This window comes from Tympanuchus pallidicinctus, unplaced genomic scaffold (assembly GCF_026119805.1).
Source record: "Tympanuchus pallidicinctus isolate F22 unplaced genomic scaffold, pur_lepc_1.0 scaffold22, whole genome shotgun sequence".
NCBI classification, from domain to species: Eukaryota; Metazoa; Chordata; class Aves; order Galliformes; family Phasianidae; genus Tympanuchus; species Tympanuchus pallidicinctus.
In genome coordinates, this window is record NW_026294739.1 from 33,693,337 (window position 1) to 33,709,104 (window position 15,768).

A 15,768-nucleotide genomic window follows, 5' to 3' on the forward strand; every position below is an offset into this window, starting at 1 on the left:
TTGCATGCCAGGTTTGTGCTGTAGGTGGATGGGCGCTCTGTGGGCAGCAGCCGCTCACTCAGTACCATGACCAGCCTGGCAGCCATGTATTGCTACAAACAGCTGTCTGCATACGTTTCATTGCCCTTATTTTATCAAAGAATGGCTGTAATACAGCACTGCGTATAAACTGACCTGTTCTTGATAGAGTCCTCATGTCCTCCTGTACCCATCTACCTTCAGTCGTGACTTAGCAGTGCAGCAGCTTGTGCTGGCACTGTAACAGAAGCTGAAGGGACTACTGCTTTCACAGAAGTCGTTATTTGGGGTGATGTGACTACAGATACCACTGTCCTCTTGGAGAGCTCGATCATGGTGCCTTTGCTATGTTGGCTCTCTGCAGTCTTGTAGGGATGCATCTGTCTGGCCAAGCTCCTGCAAGGCCTGCGCTCTTACAGGGTACTCAGACTTTTATAATATTTTCCCTTGCAATGTTTCAAAGTGTTTGGAAGCTCAGCATGATTTCAAAGACTGCAGATTGACTTACAGTATGGGATATAGTATTTTCACTTGCATCTAAAAAGGCTGTTTTGAAGCCAAAAATTAAATCGCCAAGAAAACACACATGGTTCACAACACAGCTCTTTGATAACATTAAAAGTATATGTAATATTTTGAAATCACTGGCCAATTATTTCTAATAGTTTTATGATAATTTATGTAGAGAATCTATCTGTTGGATGTGTTCCTGCTTTGGTCTAACTGTATTTTTGAACACTCTGTCAAACATCCCCATTTGGCACCTATTTTGTTTCACTGAATTTCCTTAGTTTGTCCAGATCTCTTGCCAGTGTGTTTGTGGAACATATTTTGACAGCTTTGCCACCAAATTTGTTACTTCTTGCATTTGGAATGTGTATCAAATCACAGATATTAACGTGTGTTTCCTTTTGGTATAGACTCAAGTGGACAATATGTTTATCTTCTTGGATGGTGAATATAATAAGCTGAAGTGAATATAATAAGGTGAGTAAAGTTTTGTTCTTTTATATTTCAAATGTCATTAAAGGCTGTTATGGATGTTTTGGTTTTTATATTTACAGCTGATAACACTGTTAAGCAGAATATCCTTGTATTTTAGTTGTGATTCTACACGCCTTACTTACCCAAACTTTATGATAACAAGAGCAGCTCATACGTGAGGTTTGTAGGTCCTCCCTCACTACACGCTTGTTCCCTCACACACAGATACATATAATTTTATTTCAATATGCTTGAGTTAACTAGCTATTGAATTTCAATTTGTTGTGCTCATTTATAAAATAGTCTTCCTATTGAGTTTGTTAGAGCTGAATGAAAATAGTGTGTTTAAGGCTGCTCATGGTCTTTTCCATCATGTTTTCCTTAATGTGCTATTCTGAGATTAAAAGAAATTACAAAATAATGCTTGTGGAAATATGGAAGTCAGTTTTGTGGCTATGTGGCAGTGGTCACAATGGCAGCTATGGGGCTGGCCTGCCCTATTAATATCCTCAGAACTCATGCTGGTCTGTAATGTATTCAGCCCATAAGCCCCTGTTATTCCCTTGGAGTCAGTGCATCGCACAGCCCTGCACTGCCTTGTTTTCCATGCCATGCACAGCACAGGGTGAGCGCTCTGCCCTCACAGCCCTGATTTCTCTGGGGAGCTGATTGCCGATGACCTGGCTTTGGGGCCCAGAGCTGATTGTCTGCTGCCCAACTGTTGGCAGCTGGCCTTTCAGCCGTTAACCTCTCTGGGTATGGTTAGACCTAGGGTAGACATCCTGAATCTGAAGGAGTGAGTAGAGCTTGCATGCCATTTTTAAAATATTGTGCAGTAAATAGGCTGGGAAGTTTTAACAAATGACCTACCTCTGACAGCAGAAGCTAAATGCAATGCAGAGAATATGTATTTTAGATTTCAATTTAAATAAGGCTTGGAGGTGGATATAGCTCCTGGTTACTTTTGCTCTGTTGCAGATAGCATAGTAGTTGGAAATAGTTTTAGTGACCATAATGGTAAGCTATTCTTTGCAATGCTGTGCAGTACTTGGTGACAGCTCTTTATCTGAAACACCACATCCTACCAGGAATACCAGCAAAACTGTTCTTACTTCTGAGGACTGTTTTTGTGGCCACTTTGAAGAATCCTTTAAGAGATGATCAGTTGGCACAGAGCTTTTTGATTCTTACTGCTGGCAGATGAGTTGTTTACCGTGCTCTACAATATGTATCAAGTAGGAAATGAATCCTGAAACAGCTGGTTTTGTTGATTAAGTTCTCATCTTATTTTCTGTACTGTAAGGATTATTTTTAAAATGTCAGCAGCATTCATGAACTGATAGGCATTGCCTTGTGAAATAAATAAATAAGTAAATCAGGCATGTTGCATAAAAATTGAATTCTGAATCTAAAATATCTGAACAATAAATAAAATTGCTTTCTGAATGGGATTCCTATGTTGCAACTTTATATATCTCAATTTTAGTTCCCTGTGCAGGCCTGTGTGTTTACTGTTTTACCTTTTAGATGTCAGCTACCCCAAACAATTCTATAAATTGAACTTAGATTTGAAGCAGAAAGTAATTTTTTGAAGATTTTAATACATGTTTTAGGGGAGAGCGTGATATGTATGCAATACATATGAAAAGCATATAGTCTGATTTTTAATTCTGATTCTATAGTCCGACAGAGTAATACCCAATTCTTTGAGCAAATTCTTTCAACTTATCTGGATAACTTGAGGCACAGGCTGCAGTCAGGGTACAGACACTATCAAGGTATCATAATGTCTTCCTTAAAAGACATTATATTAAGATGACAAAAGTAGGATGGTTATTTTGTACAAAATGTAGCATATAAACTGTGTTTTCATGTAACTTTCTGTTTCTCAAGTCTGAAGCCCAACTTAAGTGATGGCAGCAATTTTGCGCCAGCTGGCAGCATTCTTCAGAGAAATAGGAGCAACAGGCCAGAGAAATGGTCAGGTCACAACATACCTTTCTTCCCATTAGAGAAGAGAGTAACAAAATAGCAGCTCTGCCTCTGCTTGTTTCGTAATACTGCGGAATTTCCTACAAAATAGTGGAGGTCTGGGCAAGATGAGGAATGAGTTCCAAATACAAAGATAGACCGACCTGCCATTGATTCGCTTTTCCTTCTGGTTGGAAATTTTGCATTAAACAGAATATATATTGTCAAATTCTTGTTCCACCGACTTTTTTTGTTACATCAAATTACTGAATTTCTGCAATTTCCTTGTTTTTTTCTTTCTTTTTCTTTTTTTTCTCTTTTGTGTGTGTGTGTGTGTGTAAAAAGGATAACAGCGTATAATTCAAACTAGATAATCCTGACAAAGAAGCAAATCAGTTAGTGGACATCATCTGTTGTTCTGTCTAGTTTCATCTGAGTGTTAGTAGAAGACCATCTCTTCCACGCAACTTCTAACAGATTGCTAAATACACAGCTAATTTACTTATTGGAGGTGATATTTACAAAAAGCTGAGAGGAATTTGCACACTGAAATACATTTATGTTCATGTGAAAAAGGAAGTGACCTGTTGGAGATGGACCTTGGGTTCCTGGGGAGAAAAGATAAAGCTAAGGAAGGTTCCATGAAATTACTGTGTATATATAAGAAGTAATAATGTCATCTGCTTTTTTTTTTTTTTTTTTTTTTTTTTTTCTGTTTCCTGTTGATTGACTTTTATAGCTTGCAAACATTATGCTGGATTGTAAATTGCAATAAATTTAATCAAGAATTATTTTATTCAGCCTACTAATGAGGAATAATAGCGTACGTATCAATTAGACATGTCAATTTGTGTGAAGAAATAGATTTACAAAGGGATAGTAGGTAAAAAAATATCATTGATATCAATTCACTTCATTATTTTTAATTTGCTGTGAATATTGAGTGCTTCCAACATAAAATCATTCCTCAATTAAAATAAAACAGCTGTACTCCTACCAGCTTTTCCTTGCTTGTTGTTGCTTACAGATAGCAGTAGTCATTGCCTTCAGTCTTGTGTCACTTCACTAATTTGCAACCATCAATGGGTAAAAGATATAATAATAATAAAAATCTTTGGTTTTTCAGTACATTAGGTAATGTACATTTGTGATTTTTACAGATTGCACTGAAGGAGCAGAAATAATGTAGCAGCAACCTTTGGGGATATCAGAACTGTGACAAAACCCTGGCCTCTTCTGTTTCCAGCATCAGCAATGCAATAGTAGTTGTGAGCACTTTATTCATTTTGGCACTTTCTTGTTACTCTAGATTCCCTTTCTTTTCCCCTAGGCAATTTCTAGTAAACTAGATCCCAGAAATGTGCTATAGCCTGAATGAGAAGGATGAATTCTGAATTGGTTTGCTCACCATAGAATCTAAGGAATCCCACTGCTTCCTTTATTAGCACGTTTGTGCCCTTATTTAGTTTTTCATGATATTATGGGGCATGTATCTGTTTTTGAGTAATGTACGTAGCTCCATGGTTGTCCTCATTCATCTTCAAATTGGTCCAAATACTGACAGTAAGAGCACATTTGTAGGGACAAGTGTGGAAGGTGCTAAAGCTGTTTCTGCAAATCCAGATGTTAAAATACTGTGCATAATTCATTCTATTAATTCTATTTCTCTAGCAATAAGTTCTTTATAGCCTTATAACATTTTATATTGGTCTGTGTTAACTTCATATTATATGGCTATTATTTTCATTAAAAAAACAAAACAAAACAAAACACAAAACAAACAAACAAAAACCAAACTCAAACAACAGAACAATTCGTTCAAAGGTGTGGTGTTTAGGATGTTAGGAGCATGCCAGAAAAATCAATAATTACATCTATTGCACATGAATAGAAAAAAAGTTGTCTCTCTCAGACAAATGCGGTTTCAAGAAAATAAACTTCAGTAAATACTTCTGAGTATTTATTTTGCAACCGGTGTTGCAGGTTTTAGTACTTCTACATCCAATTGGCTGAATGCATTTTGCCATGGTGTATTTTTGTTTTTTTCTGTTACCAGTGATAGCTTTTTGATAGAAATCCGTAGAAATTTTGTATCTGTAGGGAGGCTGAATACATGCAATCTGAACCCCAGCTAAGAGTGGATTGTTTGTAATGAGAAGTAAAAGCTTATGGATGCTGTCTACAGTTTAGAAAGTAGAGGCTAAATCTTGCTTATATCAGAGAATTTTAACTAATGATGATTTCAGTACTCATCTGCAAGTTTGTTTCTCCGTACATGGAATCAGCATGCTAAATATGCATGAGGTTTTAGAATTCAAATGAAAATTTCAAATAGCTGAAGTTCTCTGAATTTCACTAGTATTTATAAGAATGTAGTTATAACAATGAAAATATATTTAATATATGAATATATTAATGAATAATAATAATATATTAATGCAATATGTTACATGATGATAATAATAATTATGTGAACAATGTTTCTTTTTATAAATTCCCCAAATTTAAGGAAAAATCCTTGCATAAACTGAATATGCCTTTAATTTTTTCAATGTTGTTACTTAACATTGATAATTTGTTATAAAAAAAGGCTATGTGAGCTTAATGCCAGACTGATAGGTATGCAGATATTTCAAAACTGAATAAGAACTGTTGCTGAAAACCACAGACATGCCGAACATCCTAACATCCAGATATGCAATCTATAATGCATAATACCATCTACACTGAGACCTGAGCTGACTAATTTATGCCAGGTCCTATATCTGTGCAGTGTTTCACACTACGTTTGGTGCCAAACTTGGGTGATTTTTGGAGAAAGAATTCTTTCTACATGGCTGATAGTAGAAAGCTTTCAAATATCTGGGAGAGGATGACAAACAGGAAATGCACGTCACAAGACCGATTGCTGAGTTTACTAAATTGTAATTAGTTCCGAGTTGGGACACTCTTACTTAGAAATAAACAATGTTTTTTATCAGTTAGTATCAACCATGCCCATCTGTTTATATTTCCTGTTCATATCTTACAGTATTTTTCGATGTTGCAAGTTGAAGCTTGTCCATGGCATCCTGTTAGTGTTGTAATGTTGTAACAAACCCATCACCCTTTTTTTCTGTGCAGTCCACAGTATTTCTCAAATCAGATCTTTCCAAACCAAGATTGCAGTTAACTTTACCAACTGTCAGCCCTAGAAAGAATCTACCCAGCCTGGGCTGTGTTTGTTTACGTGAGACTGACTTCACATTTATGATTTCAGCAAGACCTGAAGTGACTTGCTCCACACAGCTGTTCAGTGTTGCCCTACACACCATAATCCTTTAGTATAATAAAATACATGTCTTTGCTTCTTTACTAGAAGTTACAGAGAAGCCTTCTGATCACCCAGCTATGAAAAGCACCATGACTGGTTCTGCCCAGAAGCTGCATGAATACATGTGGAGCAGAAAAGTTGCTCTTTATAGCCAGCTGTAAAATTCTTTCAAGCCCTGTGAACGTTCAGCATGAGAAGGCTTTTCTCACTGGCATTTTCTAAGATATAGATTAACTTCAGCAGTATGCATGAGTCAAGATTACCCTCCAAGCTTATGCTATATCGATGAAACTCAAAGTCAGCCGGTCCGTTTCAAGAACAAAAGCAGTGTTTGGTTCCAGTCAGCTGCCAGAAAACATGCTCCAGGTTTGACAAACGTTGCAGTTAGTTGCTTTTGTGAGTTCAGTGTGCAGTGCAAATACTGTAAAATGTTTTTCACATGATGCAATATTGCCAGCAGATAATCATTGGAGCATTAAACCAAAAGAATTTCTGTATATCCTACAAGCTGCAGGAGGATAAGAAAAAGTAAACAGAAACTACGAGCTGAATTTTTCAGATGATGCCATTCCTTCTCTTGCGTTTAACTGATTTGTTTTTAAATGTAACTTTTTGTCTGTTTCTCTAAGATCTGACTAGAAAATCCTAAACCATTGTGGAAATGCTTTTTTGTTTCTGTCCTAGTTTTGACCGTGTGAATTTTTCAGAACATTTTCAGTTTAATTATGCAGCACTAAAAATTGCAATTAAACTGAATTTGCAATGGAAACTGCTCATTTTAGTTAACTGTCAAATTTGCTGTTGCATTGTGAAATCAAGGCCTTTATTATTGTGAGGTGTTTTGGAAAAAATTACTTTTTAAACAGGGGAAAAATGTCAGATCTCTCAGTTCTATCACAATGAGCTACTGATTTGAAGAGAAACCCAAACAATGAAGCTTGTAACTCTCTAAACACAATGAGATCTTTTCCAGGTGGTGTCTTGAATTAGTTGGATGCTGCAAGCATGGAGAGTATTGAATGAAATCCTTTTCTGCATCTTTAATCTGTTTTACGAAGTGCATCTTCAAAAGGCAGGTCGGAGGTAATGTTGCTTTAAAAGAACCTTGCGATACCTTCCTTGTTTTAGGGATATCTGACATGGCCTGTTTTGCGGGATGCTATGACGCGATTTGATGGATATTGTGTATTATATGAGACTGTACAAATCTTAATATCTCTGTTCTTCTGTTTTAGCTTGTGATGTACAGCTCTGTGTACGTAGAGCATCTCAGACTACTGTCTGAGACTACCCTTTTCCTCTAAGCCCTAGGCATTTTTATCACTGTGCCAATAAAAGGAAAGGGATTTATGGGGTACTGCTTTTTAATTCATTCAATTCTCTGTTCATTGTGAGGTTAATGTTGTTGATCTATTTTTCTCTTGAAACAAATAAAAACAATATGTGCTGACACTGACTTTGACTTTTGACATGGGAGATAGAGGTCAACATTTAATTCTATATTTATGGACTGCATGAACAATATTATCTGTATTAAAAACTGTTCACTCAGTCCTTGTCATTTTACAACTTAGTTCAGTAGCTTATATCACGCTGACTGTTTTTTCCAGCTATGATCAAGGTGCCATCATTCACAGCACTACACTTAAGGGATTGTCAGCCGTTCAATTAAAAACACCTCTTTTTCAGGGATTCCTAACATGTGACTAGTAAATAATAATAATAATAATAATACACCAAGAATGAACAGGGGCTTTCCTTTAAAAACAAATATACATCAAAATACCTCCAAAATCATAATCCCTAAAGAACTCAAAGTCAGGAACTGATCAGTTTGGCACATGCTCAATGGATATTGTTACTTATGTTAACATATTGGGCAGATATAACACTATCTAAATATTCACCCATTTCTTTCTTTTTGATATATTCTTGGCTGTTTTTATTTATGAGAGATGGTTTTCCATTACATGTCTCATGCCCAGACATTTCAGATACTGTATACTGGTGTCATCACTTAGTGAGTGGTTATTATTATGGATGGTACAGCTGTACCCATAGAAGACCCAGAACAAGTGAGTTTATACTGTTGTAGGCCACTTTCTTTCTCAAATGAAAATAAGCGCTTAGAACGATTTTTTACTTATTGCTATTTCTACTTTTTACTAGGAAAGTACAGAGGAAGGCAACCTTGTTTTAGGTGCGTTGGATTCAGAGGTACTGCACTAAGCATTTGAAATATATGAGCTTTTGCATTAACATACAAATACAGTAGCCCATGCTACCTGCATGTTTGTTTGCTTTTTTTTTTTAATAAATATTATAGAAATTAATATGCATTTTTATAGTGTTCAGTAATTCATACGTAGGTCTTAGGAGGCAAAGAATCTACCGCATGTCATATGTCTCTATTCTAATAAGGACTGCAAAACTGCAACATTGATGGATCATGTTATGTACCATGAATCTCTGGAAAGATTTTCATTAAAAGAACTCTTAAAGACTCTTAGCGCTGCTTCTCAGCAGATGGCAAGAGGTGTTTATTTGCCGCATGGAATTCTTTCTGTTTATATACAGAGAAGTGGAGAGGACAACTCTGGTTAGTACTTGTCGGACTGTTTAATATGGATATCATTAGCATTAGCAGTGTACAGGAGGTTCAGCTATACATTCTTTTTATAACCAGCTTTGCCCTTGCATTGAAATGATTCCAAATATTGGACTGTCTTACAGAGAATGAAAAAAAAAAAAAAGAAAAAGAAATATAGCTTCCTGATGTGGAATCCTGAAGTGGAATGGTATAGGGACTTCTTTTCATAATGGAACCTTTAATTTTCCATTATGTATCTTCCCCTCACTTTCTCTGTCTGGTTCTCTGTTAAATATCTTCTGCTCTATTTCTAGCACTTTTGAACTTTATTTTTTGTTCCTTGTCTTTTCTTTTTTCCTTGTCCTTTTTCCTTTCATCTGTTTGCTGATTTCATTGTCTCTTAGCTGCCATTCTCCCTTATTATATCCTTCAATCTGCAAATCCTCTCCCATATGTGCTCTTGTCCTTTCCTAGGCCTCCTGCCTTTTGATTTTTTCCAGATCTCATTTCCTCTTCACCTGATCTGGCTTTATTCAACTGTGCTCTTGTCTATCTTTCAGCCTGTCTGAAGCCTCCCTTTTTCCCTCTGTCCAGTTGTGGATCCATAAACTAAATAAGACTTTGGCAGAAGGTGTCAACAAATGTGATATTCAGACCAGAACCTGACAGCTGCAAAAGTAAAAAGGGGATGTAAAAGCCAAAACTTTTGATTTGGTTGGTGTGAATACTTTTTATTGAATAAAATACCCTGTAAATATATCCTCTTTTCTGTTTGCAAATTTTCTTGCAACAGTTTGAATCATATTGTATTTTACTTAGTGAATATTAATTACAAATTTATTTAAACTTGAATTTGAATTTATTTCTGGCATGTTTGCAACAGTTTATGTAAAAAATCACACTTTGTACTGTTATGGTGATTTGCAAAGATAAAAAATTTTGTTATGTAAGTTCCTTGGCTGGGAGAATTATGAAAGTAAGGATTGTGAACTTGGGAAATTCATGGTTACAATATGTTTTTATCTAGGGGATTATTCAAAGTGAAATTTAAGAAATCATTTGATACTAAGATCTTGTTTTTATTAAGGAAAATTAAAAATGAAAACAAAAACCAGTATTGTTTCCATAATAGCAGTGTTTTAGTTACAGTTCCCAATTTAAAAAAAAAAAAAAAAGGAATCTCCTACTTTGAAAGCATTGAATAGAATATTCCCTGTTAAAGAAAAAGAATAGAAGGGTCCTACTGCCTGTTGACCTTTGTTTTGGCTGAAGCCTAATAGACATTGAGCTCTGCAGAGAAAAATGTCTCCCAGATATTGCATGTTAATATCACTTTATTTACATTAGTGTTTTCTAGTTCAAATAAGAGGGGCATCAGTGCTCTGCGTGTGGCTCTTCTGCTCAGTTTAGGAGCTAAAGAGCTGAGCTGTTGGTTAAAGAGAAAAAGAGAAGTTGCTGATTAGTGAATAGATCTGTCCTGTAATGACTAAGTTGGTTAAGAGACCTTGCTTGAGAACAGAGGCCTTTGTCTAGTTGTTCTTCCTCTAGACTGGAGCAAAACCCAAGTTCCTTTTTGCCATTATGCCTTTTTCTCTTGAAGGCCATCTCAGTGGCCTTACTCTTCAAGAGGAGACCATTGTGAGCCTTTTTTTCTGCATGTTCAGCTAAAGATTTGTATGTAGCTTGTGGGAAGCGGCATCACTGCCCTCCTGGGTGGTTAATGCAGGGACATGCCTTAAGACACACCAGCAATTTTCCTTAACCAATTCACCTTCAGGAGTAAAAGAAGGCCTGTCATTAAATATTTTTTGTTTAGATGATGAGAAAATGTTAGATTTTGTTTAGATTATTGCTTGCTGCCTGAGAATAGCTGTTATACGTGGAATTTAACCCTAAATATGCCTTTTTTTTTTTTCTTTTCTTTTTTTTTTAAAAAAACATGTTTACTTTAGTTTTTATTTTGTGAAAGAGAAGAAGGTTATAGAAGGCGACTGGCTGGGTACCTACTTCTATTTATCAGGAAGGTTCTGTCTCCTAGGATATCATTTACCCATCTTAACTGGTAATGATCCTCCAAAGCTCAAAAAATCTACCACATTGGTGATGAATGTTTGCTGATGGACATCATATGTTCTGCTAAGGGTTTAAAAGAGCCTAAAAGAAATCAGATTCTTCAGTCTTTCAGCAGTGTTAACAGGTGTTTGTATCAGAGAAGTAATGAAATATTGCCCCAGGTAGGGAAATAGCGCTGTGAAGCACCCATAAATCAGAACACTCTTCTTATTCTGGGCTGACTAAATTTGCTTTCAGTATTTCAGCATATCTTTGTTTATAAATCTAAGTGCTATTGTGTTGTATTGTACTTTGCAGAGTAATAAATTGTAACATTCAACATTAACTGGTCAGGCTTCAGTGATAACAAAAGTTCAGCAGGCTGGTGGCACTCTGATCAATATTACCTTCTATTTATAGTATTGTTACAAATTGAAGTTTTATTTAAATTAGACAACACTGAGAAGCTTAAAGTAGATCAATGAACTAAAATACAGTAACGGATTTTAATTCGTGTCTGATATGCTGCTACTCTTTTGTCACATGCATCCTTAATGTCCCCAAAACAAGATCACATTTACGTATACTGTAACAGACTGTTGTCTGGCAAAACTGCAAAACTGTTTTAAGGCAGCAAGACTGTCACTGTGAAATGAGCAGCAAAGGTGATGGATAGGAGAGAAAAATGGAAAATGGTTTCTGTTTGGTTGGGGATTTGTTGTTTGCATGTTTAGCTAGTTTTTATTCAGTATATCATTCTGTTTTCTTATTCAGTACATCATTTTAACCCACAGTATTTAAGTGTGTCATATAGCTAGTGCTACTGTTCTGATTCTGCTTATCTTTACACCAACATATCTCCAATGACAGCAGTACAGTATTTCTGTGACTTTATATTGTGAGATTGGGTTTCAGTTTATATAGCTATATATAAGAATATAGCTATTCTTGTTTTTAGAGGTAAACAGAGCCACCAGATTTTGTGGTTTGATTGGTGATGGGGTCTTGAAGACCCAACAAATATTGAATGACATATTTAGTATTTTTGGTTGAATTGAAATATGAAGCTATCTTGCAACTATTAAATTTGACTCTGTTCTATCTAAATGCTTGTGTGTATGTGAGGCAGCAATATCTGAGCAACCAGACCTGGGTGGACACATCAGCTGAAAACAAAGGAGTTGACATATTCCTGCTCACTGACTTGACACATGAGGAGTTGTTAGGAATCTTGGTTTATTATATTAATCATCATGGTCAGTTGGCACAACCAGCAAGCTCTCTCTAACAGTACCCAAAATAAACTTAAAATGATGGTGCCAGAAAATTCATTGCAGAGAGTTAACAAGACCTCTTGTTAACAAGGTCTTCTGAAAAGTGTTTTGAGATTGATGAGGATTTGCCATTGGACACTGTTAATTTTTAAACAAGGTCTAAAACATCTCATGAAAATTTTCATTTCACTCTTCCAACTATAAGCACAAGTACTTTAGAGATGGAGGAGTAATTCTGTCTGAGCTTCTAGATGCTGCAGATAAAAGAAACTGATACAAAAAGATGCCAGATATACTGTATTGGTAATGAGACTGAGAAGCTTATCCTCCCCAAAAGATCCAGCACTCCCTTTCCAACATAGAAATTCTAAATGGCAAAGCCTGAGTTTTCACATGCCGACACAGTGGTCCCCTGCATTTGTAGTAGGGATACTCAGTGCTCTTCTGTTACTTGATTCCAAACCCTAATTTAGATTTGAGAGCTGTTTTTATGCCTTTCTACCTGACGTTTCACAGAAGAGCAGAGGCAGGCTGGAGAAACAGAAGTGAGGAAGGGGGTGGTGAGATGTGTGCTGTCTCCCACTGGAATCTCAGATGGAGATGAAAGACACTGAACATCCTCTCTCTGATGTTGAAGGGTCTGAGCCCATGGGAAAGGAACAGCACAGTGAAGTACAAGGGCTGATCCAAAAGTAATGCCTCCTATTTTATTATGTTGGCCTATGATGTAAGCGATTGTTCGTGGTATGGCAGCAGAGGCTGAACCTTCCCACCAATATTCAATTTCATTTTGTTGCTGTGCTACAGATCCAGCAGGGGGCCAGTCTGTCAGCATGGTGCCTGATATGGGAGTGGGGATGTAGGAAAGGAGTGTAACTGAATTCCTTTATGTGGAAAAAAATGGCACACACTGGCATTTACTTATGCTTCTTGAACGCTTGTGAAGACCAAACAGTTGGATTTCAGCATGGTGAAGTGGTGGGTGATGCATTTCAATGGCGGTGACAGCAACAGTGTGTCACCTCTGCCAGTGCAGACTTGTTTACGAGTGTGGCATGCTAATGAAAATGCACAGATAATGGTGGTGACTATGCTGAAAAACTGTGTTTAGTAGTTGAGAATTTGCTTTATCAAATAGTGTTATTGTGCTCTTTGTATCTGTTGTAGTTCCCATGGAAATAAACATGAGGCATTACTTTTGGAGCAACCCACTTAGTTTCCAATTTCCCTTGATCTGCTTATTCCTTTGTTCTCTGCATTATACTGTTTTCAGGGTCAGAATTTTTTGTACGCTGCCTGATATTTGTGTCTCCTGAAGTGAAGTTTTCTTTTCCTATGTTTTCTTTTCTTATGTTTGCCTACAAATTTCCCTCACTTAAAAAAGTAAAAACAATAATAAATTCTTGTTTTAATATTTGTCTTTCTTTTTCTCCCCTCTTTGCTGCCACCAGGCTGTTCCTTGTGCTGACTGCTGCAGCTGCCCACCTTCTCAGTGTGTGAACTAACATTCACATCAGATAGAGGAGGTGGAGCTGGCTTTTAGCTCCAGCAGTGGGCACAGCCTGGGGGAGAGCTGCTTTTTAGCAGCAGGAAATGTCGGCATCTTCTGAAAGAATTTCTGGGGCTGGTTTTCCCAGATCAAAATGTAAAAGAGACTCCATCATTTCATCCAGAGATTATATTTATATATGTGTGTATACTTATACACACACAAGAATAATGTATTTTCTTTAATCTTGACCTTCTCTCAGGAGATAATCTTACTCCTCCACCCAGCAGCGATGAGAATCTCCCTGAGACCTAAACCTACATAGTGTAAAAATGGGAGAGAGATTATCTTGTGCCTTTTCTGTTTTTTGTCATCATTCTCCTTTTTGGTTGTATGACAGCACCATGATCTAGAGACAGAGTGAGACAAGCAAACTGGCTGTACCGTGCCCCATTTGGCAGAGAATACTGAGATCTCCTGAAATTAAAGTTCATAGTTTTAATAGCATTTTTGAGACTTCATCTTGCATATTAGAACTTAGCCAGGTATTAGGTAATTTAGATAATAAATTCTCTTCAAAGTGACCCATCATCTTAGTATTTATTTTTTTTTCTAGAGGATGTAAGGCATAAAAGCAAGCTTTGTAGTTTTATATCTGTCAGCATGTCACATAAATATCTCAGTAACTACTGATCTTATCACCATAAAACTTCCATTTATACAGTTAGACATGTCATGTTGGTCAGTTGCACAAAAAGTTAAGCACATGCAATATTAAACTCCAACCCATGCCAGCTCCATTAGCCCACATCTTGAAGTTCTCTCTGAACACTATTAGAGGAGAAGTGGGGGAGGAGGAGGAGGAGCAGACTGCGGACTCAGATGAGAACGGACTCATGTTGAAAATTACTGAAATGATGAAAGGGATTGCAGAGGGATGTTTGGAGTCTCAGTATTTCCCTGAAAATCAAAAGATCTGTTTTCTGTTTGATGAATGACTTTAATAGGCTTAATGACCTCGTATAATGTATTTCATTGTATTGTTCATTTTTTTTTAGAAGATCAGTCTAGAAGCATTTCAAGCTGTATCACCTTTGCTGGTCAGAATTGGACTCCAATATCAGCATGCCATCTTTACACTTTCATTACTTTTGTAGCATTAAAAAAAAAAAAAATCTGAATTCAGCAAATTCTAAAGTTACTTATTTTTAGGTTTGAGTCTAACTCAGACTTGGCAGGAATGTGTCTTTAAAGAGCAGTGTAAGCAATTATTTATCTGGAATAAAGTTTGTTGGGAGTACTAGTTTATAAATTGTGCAATCTATTAGTTTGATTTATGTTTTAAAAATTCCCATGAATAGTACAATTAATACTGATTATTACTCTTAAGGTCTTCTGCAGTTAAATTTTTGGGCCCAGTATGCTGAAGCAGCCTGTTTCTAGAAATATCTTGCATAGTAAGTTATCTGTAAAGCTAGGCTACTCAGATAAAGTGAAGTTAAGGGATAGTTTTATAAAAGCCTGCATGCTTAATTGTGTGCCTAATTTGGTGCAGTAATTAATTCATGTTATGGATAGAGAGTATAGTAAAAATGACTGAAAATATGTAACTAGTTCACTGCAAATCCCGGACTCTAAATTGGCTACTTGCATGCATACACATGCTTCCACAAATACTTGCAGCAAATTGCAGGTAAATTAAGCATTAAGTGTCAGGCATATACTTGTGCTTGAGCAAAATGATCCTACCTTAGAAAATATTAGAAGATTCACTAACTTTTCATCTTTGTTCTTGTTTTTACATTTTTGTGGATTTGACAACGTAGCACATTATTTTCGTGAAGAAATACAGAGTGCATCTCATACTGTTCTTTACAGAAATTTATGAGGCTGCATTTTTTTCTGGCGGTACTGATAGCAGAAAATCTCTCTTTTCTGTTGTTAATGATACAAAATCAACTTTGCTCCTGTATTCCCTACAGAAAATAGTGCATTAAAAATAATAGCGTTTAAATTTGGATGTGTTTAGGAATGTCACAATAAGAAGGATTGGTCCAGTATTCAGAAAAAGTAAGAT

At 36.4% G+C, this 15,768-nt stretch overlaps 1 long non-coding RNA gene across 2 annotated transcripts in view; it reads left to right on the forward strand.

The window, feature by feature from the left end:
- LOC128082448 (uncharacterized) overlaps positions 1-15,768 on the forward strand; it is a 366,886-nt gene that overhangs the window by 237,249 nt on the left and 113,869 nt on the right. The window contains exons 11-15 of one of the 2 annotated variants that reach the window (XR_008207676.1): positions 939-1,005; positions 4,134-4,241; positions 7,260-7,362; positions 8,456-8,503; positions 10,829-15,148. This is a non-coding gene — a long non-coding RNA (uncharacterized LOC128082448). Of the gene's footprint in view, positions 1-938; positions 1,006-4,133; positions 4,242-7,259; positions 7,370-8,455; positions 8,504-10,828; positions 15,149-15,768 lie in introns of both variants that reach the window. The other variant, XR_008207677.1, reaches the window with a different exon arrangement.